Source organism: Mastomys coucha, unplaced genomic scaffold, assembly GCF_008632895.1.
Source record: "Mastomys coucha isolate ucsf_1 unplaced genomic scaffold, UCSF_Mcou_1 pScaffold7, whole genome shotgun sequence".
In the NCBI taxonomy this organism is placed as follows: domain Eukaryota; kingdom Metazoa; phylum Chordata; class Mammalia; order Rodentia; family Muridae; genus Mastomys; species Mastomys coucha.
The window spans coordinates 91,899,012-91,921,064 of NW_022196913.1; the positions used below are offsets into that span (position 1 = coordinate 91,899,012).

At 39.5% G+C, this 22,053-nt stretch overlaps 1 protein-coding gene, 1 long non-coding RNA gene and 1 other non-coding gene across 8 annotated transcripts in view; 1 reads left to right on the forward strand and 2 right to left on the reverse strand.

Annotated features, from left to right (window-relative positions):
* Positions 1–22,053, reverse strand: part of Samd12 (sterile alpha motif domain containing 12) — a 451,523-nt gene that overhangs the window by 158,294 nt on the left and 271,176 nt on the right. The gene's annotated exons all lie outside the window — the stretch shown is intronic.
* LOC116082913 lies at positions 2,848–2,979 on the reverse strand. The gene has a single exon (XR_004115527.1). It is a non-coding gene; the product is annotated as a small nucleolar RNA SNORA17 (small nucleolar RNA).
* Positions 12,499–14,517, forward strand: LOC116081435. The gene is made up of 2 exons (XR_004114885.1): positions 12,499–12,790; positions 13,146–14,517. It is a non-coding gene; the product is annotated as an uncharacterized LOC116081435 (long non-coding RNA).

Below are 22,053 nucleotides of genomic sequence, written 5' to 3' on the forward strand. Positions count from 1 at the left end.
CATGTCTCCTTTTAACTGTATTTATCTTTGTAGTCACTTCCACCTTTAATTCACTTAATACAGCACCTTTTATAAAGACAAACATTGAGGGCCATGAAATTCTAGAGTTTTTAAGGGTGCTGAAATAAGATAGCCCATGACACAGGAAAATATTTATAACAGCCAAGAGCCACGGAGTTAACCATGGGTCAAAGAAAGATGGCAAAACTTCAAAGGACAGAAAGAAAAATTGGTAAGCAAATCATATTTTTTGTGAAAGTTTAATGTTGTTCTTTTAATTTTTTTCTTTTAAGAGTGGGGTATCACTCTAGCCCAGGATGGCCTCAAATTTGTTACAATCTTCCTACTGTTGCTTGCCATGTGCTATAGATGTGAGACAACATGCTGGCTTCTTTCATTTTATTTCTCTGAAAGTGGATCTCTGTTGCCAGAATCAGAAGACAGTGCCCAACGTTTTAATGAATCACACTGACATTTTTTTTTGTGCTAACTTTAAAAACTTTTGATATTTATAACTTTATTCAACTGCTGACATAATAAATTTGGTTCTTTTGTAGTCTGATGTTAACTGCCATGAAGGGAGAAAATAAGTCTTAATAAAGATTGTCTTTTCTTTTTTAGATGCTAATGTTGATAAACTTCCAAGCTCCCAGGGGGAGAGGAATTTTGATATTTTCCTAAGCAGTCTCTATGTGTAAAAACTCAGAGCATGGTAAACAAAGGCAGCAAACACTGCTGGTTAAATATTCCACCAGATTCTCCTTTGCAATCAGAGTCACTTCTACACACAGAGCTCAATCTATCTGAACTGTAACGGAGTCCACGACTTAACCAGACAAGGATAGTGTTCTTGTGCAACAATGCTCAGATGCCCTCCCCTTGCTGTATTCAACACAAAAAAGAAATTTTTCCAACTGGATTTTAGTCAACACTGCATGTTGATTCATATAAAAATATTGACATGGATACTTTTGTTAGACTAAAGGAAAGACCCAGAAGCCATTCACCTATGAGATTCAACAAAGGTATCATTTTCCCTCTAACTTAAAAGTTCTGAAGTATAAAGAAAGGGGGCAAAGATGTACAAATTTGAAACATGCTTTTTTTTTTTTTTTAAAAAAAAACCCTTGTATTGTTTTTTTGTGAATTTCACATCATGCACATCCCACTCATCTCCCTCTTCCCTTGTAACTCACCTTCCATCCTTGCAACTCACCCAGAACAGGAAAAAAAAAACTTGTGAAAGTTGTAGTGTGTCACAGTGTATCCCACAGTATACCCTCACACTTTATCCAGACTTCTTTGTTTGCAAACGTTCATTGCAATAAGTCATTGGTCTGGTTGAGGCCCCTGGCTTCTACTACATAATCAACACTGGAACCTCATTGGGACTCCTCTCAGATATCTTGTGTCATGGAGACCTTGTAGCTTTGAATCTGTTAGGACCTGCCCCTTTACATGCTCCAGCAGTTCATCTATGATTTTGGGATAGATGTTGGATGGGGCACATCAAATCCCTAGATCTGGTCCTGAGAGGCATCTGGGCTAGTCACCACACCAGCTTTCCTGTATCCACACTATTGGAACCAGCTCTCCTGCCCTGTTCTGGCTGGTCCATCCAATGCTGCAGCCAGAAAGGGGCAGCGCCAGCTCTCCCACTCTCATGCACTCAGGGTTGGCTCATCTGCAAACCCTAGCAACCATGCTGGCTTCTACCCTGATGCCCAGTTGCGGTGTAGGGCCCACTCTCCCCAGTGTTGAAGCAAGTGAAGGACAGGGCCAGTTCTCCCACTCACATCACCCTAAAGCCAGGTCTCCTTCCTTCTGCAGCTGGGGACGAGAAGGGATATCTCTCCATTGTCTGCAACACCACATAGCAGACAAGAAGCAGGAACAGCTCTCTTATGCTCACACATTTGTGTCCAGCTCACCAGCAACCCCCATATCCAGGGCAAGCTCTATGTGCTGGCTAAAGTGGAAGGCATTTCTTTATCCATGCCACTGCATGGGACATAAGTGTTAGGGATGGCTCTCCCATGTGCATACTTTCAGGTCAGCTTACCTGAAACTCCTGCAATGAGGGCCAGTTCTGCTGTGCTTCCTGATTACTACAGTTCCTACAGTTAGCTAGGTGCAGGGTCAGCTCTCCTACTCTCATGACTCCAGGGCTAGTTCTCCCTGGGATGCCCAGGTGAAGGGTGGAGCCAGTCCTGCTCAACTCTTAGATATCACAGCATTTCCTCAGTAGCAGCCCACACCAATGATGTCTACCTAGCCTTTGGTTAGTAACAGACCTCTGGTGCTACAGGGCCATGGATTCAGAAGTGGCCCTCTGTGACAGCATTGGCCGGGACCCCACCATGATCCCAGGTGGCATCCCCAAGTACTTACATCAGGCTATTCCTCACTACCCTCAAGTCTCCAGTTATGCCTTTCTTCATTGTGTCCACATGGTTTTATTTCTCTTTCTCTTCCATTTCTCCACCACGTACTTGTTCCTCTTAGTGGCACCAAGGATTTCTGAGTGTCTGGGGTCATCTCAGGAGTGCTATGCCCCACCCACTTGTGCATTATGGTACTGGGCAGGGGTTATCTCAGGCATGGTCTCCCCCTACCTCCACCCCAGGCCTGGAACAGGGCAGGTGGTCATCTCAGGCTAGTCCCTTCATCAGACCTCACGGCACCAGACTGGTGGGTGTCGTGAGTTTACTCCTCACCTGGGCGATCCATGTGGCCCCATGCAGGAGTCATCTGTCTTGAGCTGGCTCCCCATCCTTGGAGCTGGTCCAGGCCTGGGTGTCAGTGCAGGACTGGTGATCATCTCAGGCTCAATTTTGTTTTTCAGTTAGCGTTAGGCTACTAACTATTCAGATGTTCACAGGTCAGAACATTGAGCTTAGACATAGCCTCTCTCTTCTCTGCCACCTACTGATACACATGTGACACAGCAGCCGCGCCTGCAAGGCCTCTCAGGGAAACATATTTGTTAAGGAAATAGAGCGAATTCTTTTAATAAGATGGATGAAGATGGCTGATTAAAATCTGGGTTTTCTACCCTTTGCTCTTGTCCAATTAATTATTTTAGTTATACATATTTATGGACTATTTTGTAATAATTAGACATCTGCTTACAGTTTCTAATAAAGAAATTCAGATAGGAAACATTTCCATCTCCTTAAATATTGGGAAAAAAAGTTCTGATAGACATGTACTTGCACATATTCATGGGATACGCTACAGTCTTCATTACACATGAGTAAAAGATCCCGATTAAACCCTGGTTATTAGCAGTTCTATTTCCTAATCATGAGTATATCTGAGCTCCTTTCCCGTGGTTCTCTATACAAGATATAGTGGGTTTCTCTGAATTACAGTCACTGCACTGAGCTGTAGAATACCAGACTACCAGAGTAATCTGCTCTTGTTCCTAAGTCTGCTTGGGTGTCCATTATCAAGCATTTCTTTAGCATCCCTCTCCGCTTCAATCCTAGAGTTCAGTGGTCACAATTATACATTCAGGTTGATTTAAAAATTCTCACCTCTCTTTTTATAAACCGAAGCAAAAGGCCAGTGTCCATCTCAGACTTTTCATGCAACTTGGGGACCTGTGCTCACACAACGGCCACACTTCTGTTTCTGCAGCCAAGGCAGGTGCAGTTTGATGGAATGGTGTGTCAGTGGTTTTGTTCTTGCTTTTTCTGAGCGGTCCCTGAGGGTGATTCTGAGTAATTGGGCTTGGGTTCCTGCAGCTTTGGTGGGCACATTTCTCCCTATTGCCTTCTCAGATAGTCAGCATAGAGAGGCCATCTCTGCAGGATAAGTGGAAAGCCTCCATTCCCTTTCTAGGCCCCTCCAAGGTACATTTTCACGTATCTTGTCTCATTTGGATGTTGGTATGAATAGCAGCTAGACATAGATGAAATGATGTTTCCAAATAAAAGAATGAACTAGCCAGAAGGTATGACCAGTATTTAATTTGCTGCTTGTGTTCAATAGACTGTGAGCTCCTCAAGGGTAGGGATCATATCTCATTTGTCTTTGTAACTGTGGTGACTAACACATACTCATTTGTTCATTCATTAATTCAACAAATATTTACTGAGAGCTGGAGGAGACAAGAAGGGTATAGGGTGCAGCAAAGAATTGGATATTTCATTTGTCCCACGGGCCAGAGCACCATGGAATAGGTTTCTAATACATTGTAAGAAACACAAATAGACACTCATAAATACATAGTACAAAAGCGGAGCTCGCATACTCATAAAGCCATCAATGGCAAAGGTGAATAGGACCTGCTTCCATAGATAAGGAAACCAGTTCTCAAAGCTGAGCAGTCCTAGGCCTGGTGCTCTCTTGATCTCTAGCAAGGTGCTTTATTGAAGATAATGCACTCCATGGAGAAGTTGCTGTTGTTTTACTTATCTCTCTGGCCCTCATAACTTAAGGTTTTTTTTTTTTTTTTAAATCACATGCAGGTATCTCTCAACAATCACAAGGGATTGGTTTTCAGGACTCCTCATGGACACTGAAATCCACAGATGTAAAAGGATCTCATTAAAATTTAGTATACTATTTGCATATAAACTACATACATCTGCCCATGTATTTAAACCTATCTGTAGTTTTCTTATGATACCAAACATGTGTAAATATTATGCAAATAGTGGTTATTTGGTTCTGTTTAGGAATATAGAAAAAAAAGTCTTCACATGCATAGCAAACATACAGTGATTTTTCTTTATACTTTCAATTGTCAGTTAAATCTATAGATGCTGTCAAGTATAACTTTAGCTAGATATTTATTTACATATTTAATATTTAATTGAAAAAGGATTATATAATTCAATGGTCTCTACATAACTGTTCTTATAAAACCAAGAAAACAAATTTCATTAGGAGCAAACAAAACTGAGACTAAAAGAAATTTCAGAAGAAAGGAATCTAGAAACGGCCTCTTGTTGCAGTTATTGAGTCTATATTTATAGCTCAAAGCATTTATTTATCTTTGCTTATGCACTTATGGGCCAGGTATTTGGTGAAGGGCTCTATTGGATGGTTCATCTGAAGATCTACCTCATTTGTATGTCTGAGGTTGGTTCTCATTGACTATTCTCTCTTTTCTCACATCGTGTCTCTCTTCTCTAGGGCCTCTTCCTGTTGCTGGGCCTTGTAGCAATATAGTGATCTCAGACTCATTGCAAGTGTTTCAAAGAGTTAGAAATTTAGCATTTCTGTTATTTCTGGGCTTAGGCCCAGAGACTGGGTCATTTATCACACCTATCATATCTTACAAATTATATCAGTCAGTAAGCATTCCCAGATGCTAGGTTTTTAGATCCTACCTCTCAATGGGAGGAATACTAGAAAATTGGCATTCAACTATGATGTGCTGTAGTCAATTAAGACAACCAGCTCCACTTCTGGATTAAGATTCATGTGATAACAGATGTGTTATCATAATGTGCTATAAACTGGATGGCTTATGTAGTATATATAATTTTCTTATATTTTAGAAATTCAAAGTCCAGGATTGGGGTTTCAATATTTCTGGGTTCTGGTTAGGATTCTCTTTAGAACTACATATTGACTGTAGAACACAGTAGAAAGAGTATAAAGAACCTCTTTGGGTCCCTGTTACATGGCATTAATCTTATTTATCCTGAGAATTAGTGCCAGTCTCAGGATGCTATTAGTGATAACAATTAGTAAAGATACTGACATGCAGCCTATATATAGCGCAATTCTGAAAATATTTAAACTTTAAGACAAAGAATAGAAATTGATAATTACAAAAGTTAAAATCTTCTAAGCTTTATATCTTGGCAACTAATATAGGCCATTCGTGTACTAGACATGTGCATATTTAGACACTGTCCATGCCCGCCTGTATTTAATTTATCCTGGAAGCACAAAACCAAACTCCTACAAAGGAGATGGAGAAATACTGATGTGTATTTGAAACTATTTTGCCCTTCACTGAAAATGAAGATCTTAAGAGTGTTTCATCATGTTTGACAAGAAACTTTTATTGAAAATAGACCAACAGTAAGTGAGGAAGCCCCTTCTGTAACACTGTCATGACCGACAAGGGGAAAACAGAATGGCTCTTATTTTAAAAATATCTGTCTCCCATGCATAGTCTGGTCAAATCACAGCTTGATGAGAAATATAGAAGTTTTCATTTCCTGTTGAGTTTGACAGAGACCTAGGAATACAAGATGATGATGGATGCATAGACTTAACACCTCAGTGGAAAGAAAACCCCAGGCCATAAACTAAATAAGAAATCATGGATATAAGAAGCCTCAAATCTATAGGAGTAGTTCTTAAACTCAAGAGAAAACCACATCCCTATTCAGAAGGACTAGGAAATAGTTTAAAACTCCATAATTTGGATTGATATGGTAGATAAGTTTAAAGTAAGTGGTCCATGAAATAAAGGGTTCATACTCTATCTACTGCAAGGGAAGTATATGATTTGGATCAATATTCTATACAGTTCTATGTTACAGGCTTGTTCCCAGAGTAGAACTTTTAGAATATGGTTGACCCTTTTGGAGGTCCCTACCTTTGGGAGGTAGGGAATAGGTAGATATATAATAGGTTGGGTCCAGGTCCTTGGTCACTGGCAGTGTACACACAGAGGTGACAGGGGGATCCTGGCTCAATTCTCTTTCTGTGCTTTCTGGCTTATGATATGACCAGTTGTTTTGATTTATTGATCTGATGATGCCACCTTTACAGAGTAGCCATTAGGTCACCTGATCTTTGATTTGAATATCTTGTTTAAGCGTAATAGCACATTTCTTTTTATAGGTTAGTTACTTCAGTTATTTTATCATGATTAGCATAAAACAGGCCAATAAAAGCTTTTCAAAAAGAAAGTGAAATTGAGCAGAGACAATAAGGGTACTACCTGCCTTTCTAAACAGCTATTGATTAGGGTTATAATAGAATCAAGAGAAGCCTATGTATGGTAGACTCCATTTCCCTGACTTAGCATGGAAAGGTGCTAAGTGCAGAAATGGACTTTGTACTCCCAATGCTGCATGAAGTAGCTAAGTGAGGTTATACACTCACTCATTTTCTCTGTTCAAATCTGTTTCCTCTTCTGTGTGATAAGGAGGCTTGACATGAGACTCAACAATGGCTAGAGAAATTCCTTGCATCCTGTGTCAGAGGCAGACTCGCTTGTCACTCAGAGCAAAAATTTTTCCCACTAAATCTTGGTCTCACAATCTTCAGCATCTTAGCCAATTACAACAGAAGGCAGTTAGCAAATAGACCACTTCATGATCACTTTTCTTCCTGTATGTGCAGCTGTATTATGAAAATGGTTATAAAATATACTTCTAGAGGAGGGGAAAGAGTTTTAGGGCAGGAGGTATCCAGAAATAGCAACATGGACTCAAAAGGGTAAGAATGTCAAAGTGTCTCTAGACAGTCTCAGGCCTGTCCTGGTTACCATAGTGATAGACACCATGTGTAATTGCCTCTAGGGGATTTGGCAGGAGGGACTGGACTGAGATTAGAATTAGCAATATTGTGGGTGTGCACCTGCGTGAACTCTGGAAGACCTCTTTAAATTTTATGACAAGCACTTCTACTGATTCATCTAAGACCCAGCCTTAAAAAGTATTAGGACAATGGAAGAGCAAGATTGCTGTGAATTTATTTCTTCACTGGAGGCTCCTTGGGCTGCCTGAGAGTGGCTTGTGTAGTAGGGGAAATGTAGACAGAATAAGCTAATCATTGATTTACTGAGGAGCATTTACTATAAAGGACAACAGATCTAGATCTCCTTTGATTAGCTATGCAATTTTGATCAACTTACCTATGGTCTTGAGGTCTTGGCTTTTTAATCTGAAAGCAGGAATAAGAAACTCTTTGGAGCCAGGCAGTGGTGGCACTTGCCTTTATATCCAGTACTTGGGGAAACAGAGAAAGGTGGATTTGTGATTTCGAGGCCAGCCTGGTCTACAGAGTGAGTTCCAGGACAGCCAGGGCTACACAGAGAAACCCTGACTTGAAAAACTAGGAAAAAAAAGAAACTCTTTGTAGGGATATTGTAAATTTGGAAACATATATGTATATCACACCTGACACACAGTACAGTAAGTGGACATTACAAGGAAATTCCTTCTTTCTGAACTCTATTCTACATCTTGCGACTGCTAGGAAATGAAGCAAACATTTAATAGCAACATTAAAACCAAAAATGGATGTAGAAATCCATGTCTCTATGCAGAGGAAGCCTGGTGAGTCTCTAATGCACTGTTGACTTTGTGACTCACAGCTCCATTCTTTCATCTCCTCCCATCCTGCTCAGGATGGACATTATGGGGGAAGGCTGACAGTACAATGCTGGGATCTTCCCACCAATAATAGTCTCCTAGTGTTGCCAAAATTCCTGGAAAATGGAATCATAAACACTGGATGACTTAGTTGAGAACTATGGCTACTATTTACTGATGTGATGAGGCTATGCTTGGCCTAGTGTTGGGTATTTTATTAGCACTGTGTGAGCCAGTCCAAAGAGGGTCAGATGTTACTAGTCTGATCTTATAGATGAGGCCAAGGTTACTGGACTGTAGAAAGGGGAAACCTTTTGGATTTTTATGTGACTTGTTCATCTTTATTCACTACTGGTCATTCAGCACTTTTCCCCTCCTCAGAGAATTTCACTAGAACAAATGAGTAGTCAGTTAACTAATAGGAGACCACAAATAACATCATGTATCACGGCCAAATAAGACAGTAAGCTCTTCAGAAGCACAGGCTTTGTTTTGTGCTTTCTTGCATCGCTGTTGTTAAGTACAATGACTGGGTTTCAGTAGAAGTTCATTCACTGTGTGTTAGGTATAACTAAAGTGTTGAGATTCCAGGCATATTCACAGAGATAGTCAGTGGAAATCCAAAGCCCAGGAACATGTCAAAGATATGATAGAGCAGAAGGGCAGCTTCACTAAGCCTAGAACAAAACCTGGATTGAAATGGAGAGGTCAAAGAAAACAAAGTTGAGGAAGAAACAAAAACATAGGAGGCAAGAGGCACAGGTAATGAGAGACCAAGGATTATATGCCCAACCAGTCAGCTAGGCAAGGTGTCAGACGAAGCAGGTGGTTCAAGACCCATTATCAAGAAATTGGTCAACAAGGGTCCTAAAAACAAGGTAAATGGAAAAGAGTTAGCTGGTTTAGACATTCAAAGGAAGCAGCCTAGGTTACAGGAGAGACAAAACATTTCTCCAAGGATAGAGGATATACAAGTAAAACTTTTGGCATCAGAGAAACATCCCCCCCCCCCCCCCCCCCCCCACACACACACAAAACAAGACAAGCCCACCAAGAAAAATGTGGATGAGAAGTACCAGGAAAGGTGCTTGGAGCAGCACATGCTGGGACTAATTACCATCTCTGCTTGTTTTTTTTCATGCACCACAGCAGCCTACTTGCTCTCAGGAGGCCCTGATACAGTTGTATATGCTATCAAATGAACTCAAGGAAATCCTACTTACTGAGGTAGATATGAGACTCAGAGTGGCATGTATTCTCTTTAGTGGGATTTTCTCATTAGATATATCAACAGTGTACACATATATGATTTTAGTACATTTTATACAATTAATAATGTATATATAAAATTTGGTGCTTTTAGTTTGGAACAAAGAGTTAAGTCTAAGAACGGAAGGATGTAAAGATTCTTATAGCTTGAGGATGTTAATTCTACCTTTCTCTTTTCCATCCCACTGTTCCTATAGGACAATAAAGTTACTACAGTTGGCTTTGATTACTTGTAAACGAACTAACATCTTTTCACAAAATGATCAGAGCAGCAGTGTGGGGTGGTGTCTGCTTGCACCCAAAGGACTGAACAGAGGTAATCATTGCTTCACATAGTAAAATAGCATAAAATCTCAAAGTTCTATGAAATTCCAAAAGGCACTGTGAGGAGGACTTTTTGAATGTGACAAGTTCCAGAGACTTTAGAATTTCCTAGGATGACTTACAGGATTCTGCACAGTTTTGGACTCATATCTAAGACTTATTCCAACAAGACGAAACAAAATCAAATCAGAAAGTAGAAAAACACATGGTGTGGCATCTGGAATAAACTAGGCTCCAATCTTCAAGAGTCTTTTGCCAGGAGAATCAAGCAGAATTATTCCAACAGTGATCTGTGATAACACATATGAAATGTTTACTAGACATGTTCATTAGAAGCTGAATAATCTAAGACTATGCTTGGGGTTTATCTTGTTGTCTACCTGGTATGATCCAACGTACAGCCTCCGAGAAGGAAAGCAGAAATTTAGCAAGGGAAATATTTCTGTGTCTAAGCAGTTTTAACATCATGAGTACTTGGCTAGGGACTTAGTGGAACCTCTCCTGAATCCCAAATTTCCAGATACCAGAGAGGACCATCCTGGCAATCCAAGCAAGCAAGCAAGCAAGCAAGCAAGCAACCAACCAACCAACCAACCAAAAAAAAAAAAACAGTCTATGGAAGTATCCCAGTCTGCAGTGGTAGCTTTTCCTGCTTGATATCTGATAGAAAATAGTGGGGTCTATGTGACAAAACCCTGAATGGTATGGCCATTTTTGAGGGCATTAATTTACAATAGGATACTAAAGGCTTGGAGAAATTCAATAGCATAAAAGAATATTAGTTTTCAATTAACTAATATTTTACCAACCTGTTTGCCCGTGGTCATTTTGTTAAAAACAAAAACAAAAACAAAAAACTTACTGCAGTCTGTTGTATACCAGCACAATTTGGCAAATCCCAGGCATGATATATGGACTTCTATTACTTTTATGTCCTTAGTCTTTGCCTTTCATTAAATATGCTAATAACAGCCAGAACATAGGTAGCTCTCCCTGTGTGTAAACAGCTTTTTATACAACTCATTGACTCAAACAAAAGGTTGGTGTGGGCAACTTGTAGGTAATGCTAAGCAACAGAGCAAGGAAGTCAAGAGAGCAGGCCCTGTCTTTGCATGGCTGAGTTCCTCCTTTTCTGACTCTGTCAGTCACCAGATATATGACAAGTTTCTTAACTCTGGTGTGCCTCCATTTCCCTACCTGTAAGAACTGAAAACAGTACGTATAGTACTGGCTATAAATATACTTAGTCTTTTTAAAAAAGTGAATAGAAAGGATTAGAGAGATGGCTCAGGGGATAAAGCCCTTGCCATTCAACTATGAGGAGCAGTGATTAGATACCTAGCCTCAAAAAATGATTGACATCTTCCTCTGGCCTTCACACACACACACACACACACACACACACACACAGAGTGAATCAAGTTCTTTTTAGCTCAAGTCAAGTATACATGATGCATTATTCTATGCCATCAGTCATGGGAAGGCATACAAAACAAGCCATTATGACTTCAGAGAGTATGGATGGGTTGGTCAGAGGAGAGTGGCCCTGAGGAATGCCAGATAGAATTGGAAGCAGGTCTAAGGAAGATCGGACACTCAAAGCCAGTAAAAACCAGGGACCAACTCCAGGATGTAAACAGGCTGTCACAGGCCAAGAGGCACCATTAATTTCCTGGGCATCTAGGCCTGAGGCCAAGAACAGAAGTGATCTGCTTTAGACTGTAAACAGAGCAAGACTCTAAACAGCCTTCAGTTAAACCTGGCAATTTTAGCCATATGCTTGAAGCAAGGCACCTCACAAGAAAATCCCCTATGAATCAACTCGCACACAGATTTACATGGTGAAGAAAAGAACAAGGAAAGATGCCAAATTGAAAAACGACAAGCTGCCACGGGGAAAAGTCAATTTTTAATATGCATTGGTACTTTGGCTTTATACCTTTGCAGGCTAAATCCAGCTGAAGAATGTTCTAGAAAACTGAACAATTCTTCATTAAGATATATGACGAGTCAGCAGTGTCATCTTGGAAGAGAAGGACAGTGGCTTGCTTTGTAGTGTGTGCTATGGGTGTGAAAATAGAGAGCCTTTGGGGCACAGGGCATGATAAAAGCTGCTGGAATAAAGCATTTCTTTTTTTTTTCCTTTTTAAAAATTTATTTATTTTTATTAGATATCTTCTTTATTTACATGTATATGATATCTCCTTTCCTGGTTTCCCCTCTGAAAAAAAAGAAAAAAAGAAAAATAACCAACCCACCCTATCCTCTTCCTGGCCCTGACATTTCCCTACACTGGGGCATAGAACCTTGGCAGGATCAAGAGCCTCTCCTTCCATTGATGACTGATTAGGCCATCTTCTGCTATATATGCTGCTGGAGCCATGAGTCCCACTATGTATATTCTTTGGTTGGTGTTTTAGTTCCTAGGAGCTCGGGTACTAGTTCATATTGTTGTTCGTCCTAAGGGGCTGCAAGAACTTAGTTTTCTGTCTCTTGATACAACCCTAGAATTTTCATGGATATAACCATTGTTAGGTATTGCCTTATAGTCGTTTTCCTAGGTTCCATCTGTCTTGTGGAATCAGGATCTAGAACATTCCACATATTGTCACAGTGCTGCCTTTACATTTCTAACTAATAGAGCACCAAAAGTATTGTGCACAGCACACACTTGGCAACTGTGATAGTAAGAGAGGGGCCTTTCCTCAGGATTTTACTTGAAGTGGCCAATGCTTGTTCCATATCTAGCAGCACTGGATGTATAAATACCTATCCTGTGTCCTTTACATATATAGTATTCTGTCGTAAGAGCCCTTACTGTTGAAGGGTCCTTAGCCTTTTTTCTGAATATGCTTTCAGGACTTCAACATATATCAACTTTTCCTCCACGGAGCCACTGGAAGGTAGGGCTATTTGTTCTGTACTTTCCAGACATACAGAAAGGAAACCTCCCAAGGTCGCTCAATGAGGAAGTGGTAGAGCCTCTTCTCCAGCTGTCTTAGTTATGATATCTACCATTGGGATAATGTGGCTTGTGCTACCTTACCCATTTGCCAGTGTATTCCAGTGCTAACGTGTGTAGGGGAATGTTCCTTCTATCCTTCAGAGAATAAACAGAACAGTCTGAGGAAGCCAAGACAACAGAGCTCAAATACCACATCAATGAAGATAAGGGTTATGTGGCTAGAGAGATCTACAGTCAGCATCTTCTTTCTCTAATACATTTCTTACTGTGTGACTTTGACTATTTTATTTCAGATTCTTGGATCATTCATTTCTTGTCTATTCAAAAGGAATTACAGAAGAAGCCACTTCACAAATGTATGCTGTGAAAAGGAAATAATTTAAAAGTATGAAGTGCATATATTCAAGTGCCTACCACAGAGCCTAATTAAGACCAAGGTGTACTTAAAGACTGATTTGACAACCAAACGACAGGATTTACTTAATTTTAGTAAATGTTTAACAAATATATACAATGTGCACAAACACATGTCCTTATTTGAGCCCTATATAGAAAAGCTAATTGTTACTATGGCTACTTCAAAACATCTTCTAGGATGTCAGTCTCATTAAATATGAGAAGGTCGGTGTTTGGCCATTGGATGTAGATGACTAGCAAGAGTGGTACTCAAATTAGTTGTGTTTTACAACAATGTGAATTCCAGTATTCTGGAATTGGGATAGGAAGTCAGGACATATTTGGAAGTAGAAAATTAGGAAACCAAGAGAACCCAGAAAAGGGTTCTGTTGGGTCTAGCTATACCTATGAAATCTTGAAGAGAGTGGAAACCATCAGTTTCTCTGTGAATGAAATGAGAAGCAAAATCAAATCTGTAGAATTAAGGCATAAAGCTCTTGCCTAGCAGACATGAAAGGCTGGGTATAATTCCTTGTACTGAAAAAACAAATAAATGTTAAACAAACTATTAAACAAACAAAAGTAAGAAGAAAACTGGAGGACAAAACCATCAGAAAGAAAAGACTTCAGACAGTTGGCCATCGCTGTTGTACTACGGAGACGGATGGAGCCTGGGCCTCTTGTTCTAAGGGGCATGCTATACTACTAACCAGCATCTGAGGATTCTTCAGATTCTTTCTGATTTTCCAGTTCACATTTCTAATTTATCCTGAGACTCAGCTGCCTCTGTATTCCAAAACCTCGTCAAGGAACTCCTCCCAATATGTAATGAGACAACCCCACAGTGCCTCTTTGCTTTGCTGAAGCCACCTTGACTTGATTTCTATTCTTTGCCACCACAAGCATCCTAACTCACCCAGTGGAAAACTCTGATTACAGTTAGGCTTATCAACAATAATCCTTATGTGTGTTTAACACTCTGCACATTTATAAACTGATGATTATTATTAATATCTACGACAAGCAAGTACTACAGTAATGCTGCTGAAGCAGTCATCCAAGAGCTAATAATTGGGTAACAGCTGGAGGTTAAAAAGCAAGCCAGGGAGAGTGAATGGATTTACTGAAATGATAACTAATATGAAAAGCCATCACATCACTGGAGTTAATTCCATTTACAAGAGCCCATCAGAGTTGGCTGACTGTAGATCAGTAAGACAGTAGGGGGAAATTTCTTTCTATTAGGAAAGAATAAAACAATGAAACAGATGGATTGCTGTTTTTAAGATTAAGATTACAAGAACACAAAACACTGGCTATGCTTAGATGGCTCAGGGGGGAAAAAGGGCTACTGCCTACACGGTTACTAAGAAATATGCTTCATTCCTACAGATGCCAATAAAGCATTAGGCAATTGTCAATTTAGTAATGGAAGTGCCGCCAAAGATTCATATTTAACAGGGACCAAATATACTAGACAATGGAAAAAAAGAGTTGGTGGGGATCTAAATTAACCAACCCTGATTGAGGAAATAATTGAAGCAATAAAATTATCAATAGGAAGTCAGGCCATTCTCCAGGACCTGAGAGTTTCTCAGTGGAATATTTTTTTAAAAAGACCATTTTTATGGACTCATCCTATTTGAAGTTACTAAGTCATCAAGCTCAGGCACCTAGTCACTGCTGAATGGGCTCACAATGAAACTGAGGCTAAGTAAAGAGCTAGCAAGTGACTGATGGATAGGAACTTAGTACATGCCTGTTTCTAGGTCATGCAGCACCTCAGACAGAACAATATCAGGAACACTGTTTCAGGTTCTTTATAACAAGAGTTGCATTGTTTAAGAAAATCTGATAACACGGGAATTAAATACATCATCTTTAGGGTTGGGGAGATGGCTCAGCCAGTAGAGTGTTTGATAAATAATCATGAGGATCTCAGTTTGGTTCTCTAGCATCCATGTGAGGATGCAGAAGGATGGTGAAGTTTAAAACCCAGGCAGAAGGTACTCATAGAAACTGAACCTCCAGACACCTAGATCACAGGCCTCCTCACCTCCAAAACTATGAGAAATGATTTTACCATTTAAGCTGCCTGGTTTAGGATACCTTTTGACGTCAGCACGGATTATCTCTATGCTTCTTCACTGCCTTCCACTAAAAAGTACACATTATTCCCATTCCTTTTACCCATGGAGTATTTCTATTCTCGTATTCACTGTCAGGCTATGTGCCAGCAGGGGCTCTTTGCCGTCCAGCCTCTGGAGATCTCTGGATAGAGAAAATGCATTGGCAGTAGCCTATTTCACTGCTGGCTTTCTAGACTAGTTCCTCTCCTTTGAACAGCAGGCCTACTCCCGGTGGCTTCAACTCTTTCTGGACGCAATCTAACACTGCCCATCCCTTTATGCCTCAACTTTTTTGCTGTTATTAGTCTCCCAGATGTGTCGGAAACTCAGGTGAATTTCTTCAATCTATTCAATAATTGTCTCTGAATTCTCTTTAGATTCTCATTTTATTCTACTGAAAATTACAATGAAATGCTTGCATGGTACATGTTATAGGTCTGTGGAGTTATTTATTTATAAAACTATAAAAATTCAATAGTATTCCACAATCCCACTGCAAATAATTATATGATTGATGCAGATAAAATACTTATATAAATCTTGTGAAATATAATAGGATATATTTTAAATTTTTTCTTAAATATTTTTAAAAAGTTTCTCATTTCCTTTGATTTCTTCCTTATGCATTTTACCTTTGTTTAATATTTTTTAATTTTGAATCATAATTGCATCATTTCCCCATTTTTTTCCTCTCTTCAGTACTTCCAATGTAGATCCTTGCTCTTTATAACATTTATGGGCTCTTTTTTTCAATTGTTATTCCTAAGTAACACACATACATACACACACACACACACACACACACACACACACACACACTCAGAGAGACAAAGACAGACAGACAGACAAAGAGAGACAGAGAGAGAGACAGAGACAGAAGAGAGAGCCCTAAAATTTAAACACAATTTGTTCAGTCTTAATGTTACTTGTATATCCATGCTCTCAGTGTTGACTAGTTGGCATTGGATAACCATCTGCTTCCCTCTGTGTTCTTCATAAATGACATGCTTCCCTGTTTCATAGCCATTGTTTAAGTTTTAGCATTATACAGCATTATACAGAGTTGTCCTTAAGAATTTAATTTCTAAACTCAGACTGAAGCCCTACTACACTCCTGAAATCATAAAGACCATATCCATCTCTCTTGAGGAATGGAGCTGTGCCATGTAGTGCAGTTGGTATTAGTCACATGTGATTAAATGTAAGTTAACTAATATTACAAATCTCATTCCTTAGGTTACTTATACCTTCATCTTCAACCATCTCATATAGCTGGTGGCTACTGCACTAACCATTGTACATCTAGAACATTCCTACCAATTCAGGACATCCTATTAGACTGAGACATTCTAGCATAACATGTACATGTATTACAACTCAGAATTAATATCTCAACTTTAATCTTGTTCTCAAGTCACATCACACTTGCAGAATCAAGAAACAGCAACAACAACAATAAGAAAAGGAGCCTATGTTCTTCATTATGACTCAAATAGTGCCGGGCATAAAGGACATACTTAATAAAAATACTGTCTGAGTTGAGTAAGCATGAATACCTCTCAGTAGATCCCTAGAACACAAACCACCATGAAACGACTCTAACAAAGGTACAGACTGGACAGTGTGGAGATAATGGGAGTGAGGATTCTTCTAGTCTAGGATAACATGTGGAAGAAAGTTCTGTGACATGAAAAAATGTTTTCATGTAGTCAGAAAAGAATTTATCCTAATTATTGTAAGATATCTGTCAATAAGCTCCAATCTTGTGAAAGGAAAACTATCAGAAAGATCCTCCAATGTGCTGGAATATACTGAAACATCTATTCCAGTCTCTGGCTTCATTTGTAAACAATGAAAAGTTGTCATTAGATATTGGGACACCTTTGACTGTGATTCTTGTTGACAAAGAAACTGGCCTGTGTCTGAAGCAATTTACTGGATGAGATGAAGTTATACATCCTGTACCATACCCGCTTAACTCCTCAGCTTGTGTCAACTGTGAATTGTAACAAAACTCCAGCACTTGACTGTACTATAATGGACTTGTAAGTGGTGTATCTTATCTCTGCAGTAATCTCTAGAATGAACAGATTCTTTTAGGTAGATCCACTTGCTATAGACCATTTAATTAGATATGGGCATAATCACTTTGCAAAAATAATCCGTTTTAATCCTCATAGAGAATCTATGAACAGGGATTTTTGTTCTCATTTTGCAGCAGATAAAACTTGCATTTGTATGGATATTTTATTTACTTATTGTTATATGGGAAAGAATAGAGTTGGGTTAATAACTGAGATAGAGTCTTTGATGCTAAAGACTCTATGTTTTGAGCCACTTTTCTAGGGGTTATCTACCCCAGTGTTGACAGAACTGTGCAGCTTATGGGGGACAAGCAAGGAGCAAAGCAGGACACAACCTGTCCTCATAATAATTGTCCCCATTATTCCCCTCTCTGCATAATTTCTTGTCTACCTCAAGATTGCTCGGACATTCATTTCAATTTTTTTTCTTCAGAAGAGTCATCTGAGTTGGAAAAATGATGCATAGAAGCTCAGAGAAGAAAGGGCTCTAGGAATATAAACCCTCAGATCTCACAGGCAACAGAAGTGAAGGAGAGTGAAGGGAAGAAAGGCTGAACAGGCACATGACTGCACAACCTGTCTCCAGCATCCTAGAAACCTATGTTCTGATGGTTCCAAAGCAAACTCTCTCACTGCCTGCCTCCTATTGGTGCTCCATTCTTAGACACCTTATACATTTCACTGGCTATTTCCAAGGATTTCACAAGTCAACATTCTCAATTCTGGGCCAAACCATTGTCTGATGTTTCTCTTCCTAGCCTTCTGCATACTACTGGCTCCATCACTATTGTGAGGACTAATGGTATTTACCTGGTCTAACTTGTGTGTATGTGTCATATTTGTTCATGTGTGTGTGCATGTGTGTGCATGTTCATGTGTGTGTGTGCGTGTGCGTGTGTGTGTGTGTGTGTGTGTGTGTGTGTGTGTGTGTGTGTTCAAATGGTGGCAATAGAACACTAGGTATCTTCCTTCATTGCTGCCCATGTTATTTTTAAAAACAGGCTTTCTCAATTGACGTAGAATATGCCAATTTAGGTCGATAGGTTGGCCAGTGAGCTTAATCATTCTACCTGTCTTTCTTTCTTCACTCCTGTGCTGGACATATAAGGATACACTGCTAAGTCCGGCTTCTGACTTCTATTTGTGCTGCACCTACTAAAGTCATGCCTTCATGCTAGTGCAGCAAGCAATTTGAAGTTACTCTTTTGCTCTAGATTCTCTTAATTAAAAAAATACTTATTTATATTTATTTTATTTATTTGTATTTTTAAAGGATGAAAGTCTACCACAGTCAGAGTTGGTCCTTTCCTTCCACCTGGGGTTTCGCTACCAAACTAAGATCTTCTGGCTTGGTGGCAGACATCTTTATCTGTTGAGGCACTTTTCCTGACCCTGACTAATTTTTGATTCTCCTCCAACCTTCACATTCAATCCACTACTGAACCTAATTGACAATACCTTAAATCAGGTTTGCCTTGATCACTCAGAACACTTCTCTAGCTCTAACAATCACCTGCACTCACATAGATCTCTATAAACTGAATTAATTAGCATGGGCTCTGACCCAATGAGAATGTTGTTCTTATAAGAAAAGGAGATTAGCACAAACATTTCAAACAGAGGGAGGGATATCTGGAAACACAGGGAGACATCATCAGCCCTCTATAAGCCAAGGAGAGGGTCATAAAAAGAAACCCATCTTGCCAATATCTGAGTCTAGGATCAGTGCGCTCTAAAATGGAGAGAAAACATGCTTGTTGTGTAACCCACTCTGTCTGCAGTTCTGTAATATGATGGCCTGAAAAAACTTAATATCTCATATTAGGTTCTACAACTAACTAGAATGGGGATTGTTTATATTGTGTTTCAAGCTGAAGCTCTGGTGTGAAACACAAAGTGATGATGGACTATCATAATGCTGGTGTAGCTGATTGTAAGAGCAGAAGTGACATGATACACAATGGTATCAGAACACTGCAGAGGGTATCAGTAGCACTGCCCATTTTACCAGCTCTCAGCCTGAGAAATTTGGTTAAAATCACTTAACAATTTTATGCTTTAGGTTCTTCATCTAAAATATGGAAGCAACAGCTCCAATCTCACAGAGTTTAGTAAGGATAAGTTACAAAGCAAATAGAGGGCTTAGAACAGGGTGGACACATAATAAATAAAACAAATGATAGTGATTATTGTTAGTGTTACTGTTCTGGCCTCAGGGAATATGTATCCTAGGTCTTGGGACAATTTTTACAAATCTTGAAGAAATTAAAAGTATACTTTTTTTTTTTTTTGTATTTGTTGGGATATAGGATGCTTCAAGTCAGGGGTTGTCTTGGATATGTTGAGTATCTATCACACAAGTGCTGTGTAAATATCCTTTCAAAGTATTATATGCCATTTATGGTTTGGGATAGAACTTCCAGGTTAAAATTATCTTCCTTCTGAGTCTGGATTACTTTAAGTAGTATGAAGTTTCCCATTTTATCCATTTCCTATAAAAAATCATAATTTTATTTTTCTTTATGGGGGACTATGATGGGTATAGGGTTAAGAAGAGGCCTTAAAGGAGGGGAGACAGAGAGAAAAGAAAGAAAAAAAGGAATCCACACTACATGAAAGCAGATTGGGGCTACTCAGAAAAAAGGGGGACTAGTAGGAGGTGGGGAAGAAGATGGGAGAAGGGATGGAGGAAGAGGAGGGGAGAAGGGAGCGAGGAAAAGAAATAATGAAATAAAGTTTTTGAAAACACCATAATAAAATCTGCTCATTTTGTATGTAATTTTTTTTAAAGCTAACAAAAAAAGTTTGATAAGACTTGTCCTCCCATTTGACTTGGAAGTCACCTCTGCACCTCCACCTAGGGAGCAAGACTGCAGTCAGAGTCAACTCTCTTAACATTGCATCAAAGGATGAAAAAGTCAAGGCTTTTTAAGCCTAAGGCTTGAACAGAATGGGCTTCCTGGAGTCTAAATGATAATTATTTCAATTATCTTTACTGTCACAAAACTTAGTATGTACGAGGAGCTATTTAAAGGACTAGGAAACAAAAGTACTGGCAGTTCCTGACCCCAATGCCAGGTTAACCCAAGGGACCAATTGACTCTCAGCATCATTGCCTCTCACAGCAGAAACTGCCAAGCCATCATGATTTTAGCCCTTCTTAGGATACAAAAAGGAAGCCAGAGGATGGCTTATTTAAGGATTAAATGTGTGCATTTTCTGGAGTAATGGTATAAGTGGTTAGAAATTCAACTTTCTAGTTCTTTAGATTTATTTTGTCTATAGATCTCTTATGGGAGAAAAAAAATACAAACTATACAAAAGATATAGTGGCAAAAGCATGGTCTCCTGCTGGGATGTGTGCATGGAGACCATGGAGCTGTGGCTGAATCCATGTGGATTCCATCACAAGGGAGCATATGAAAGGGATTTACATCTGCAGGTGTGAGATGACCCAAGCATCAGTCCCTGGGTAGATTTTGGGTACTGACATCAGATTTAAGCAAGGGTCCAATGAAACCACAGAAATAGGTCAACCCATGGGTGGAAAGAGGGTTTATTGGAAATATGAAATTGCCACATAGTTTCCTCTTGGGTGGAGCTAGAATAGTCAGTCTTTGGGGGTGTGTGTGAAAACTGTCATGGCTACCTCTTGGGAACTGAAGTAGCAAAAGCATAGGTAAAGCCTTGCCAGGTATAAAGAGAGCAGGTAACTATGGAGGGCAGGAAGGAATACTAGTCAGAACAGAAATTAAAAGTATACAGTTTTGCTTTTTGTTAGGATACAGGATGCTTCAGGTTAGGGCTGTCTTGGCTATGTTAAGTATCACACAAGGGCTCTAGAAATATCTACCCTGTTAAAGTATTGTATGACCTCTTTATGGTTTGGATAGCTCAGAGAAATACAGTTCAGTATTCTGAAACCCCAAAATGTACAACACACCTGTGTTGCTCTAAGTTACCAAGCTTCTGATTTGTTAGGGTAGACTGAACTAATGTGAGCTTCCTACTTCCCAACATGATAAATAGTTTGAAAATGACACTTGATTTTGTCACATGTTTTACATAAGATTCTTCACTGTCTACAGTTCTTGGGCTTATGGGCTACATTCAATATTTTTGAAGAGGTTCTGATGGGTTAACTTTGGCCTAAATCTGTAATCCCATGTCCCACCACACACCTGCCCACCATGTAATTTGCTGTAGTGAAATATCTTATCAGTGTTCTTCCATTGGAGAGCACTTCCTGGCTGCTCCTTTTCTCCTATGTCTTGCAACATAACTATCACAATAGTCACATGATATACTTAAATCTCACCTCATGTCAAGGCAAGGAGACTGAACAGGGTATACCTAGGGTGGGGGTATCATGGGGCTTTGATATATGTTACAGGTATGTGCTACCAGGGAGCTAGATTCCTCATTTGTCAAGGTAAGGGGAAGTAAGAGAACTGGCTCTTCCTGGCAGGTAGAAACCCCATTTCCCAGGTTTTCAAAAGAATGCTCGTATCTATCCACCAGTAATGTTTTTCTTTTAGATATTTTCTTTATTTACATGTAAATTTCTCCATTCCCAGTTTCCCCTCCAAAAA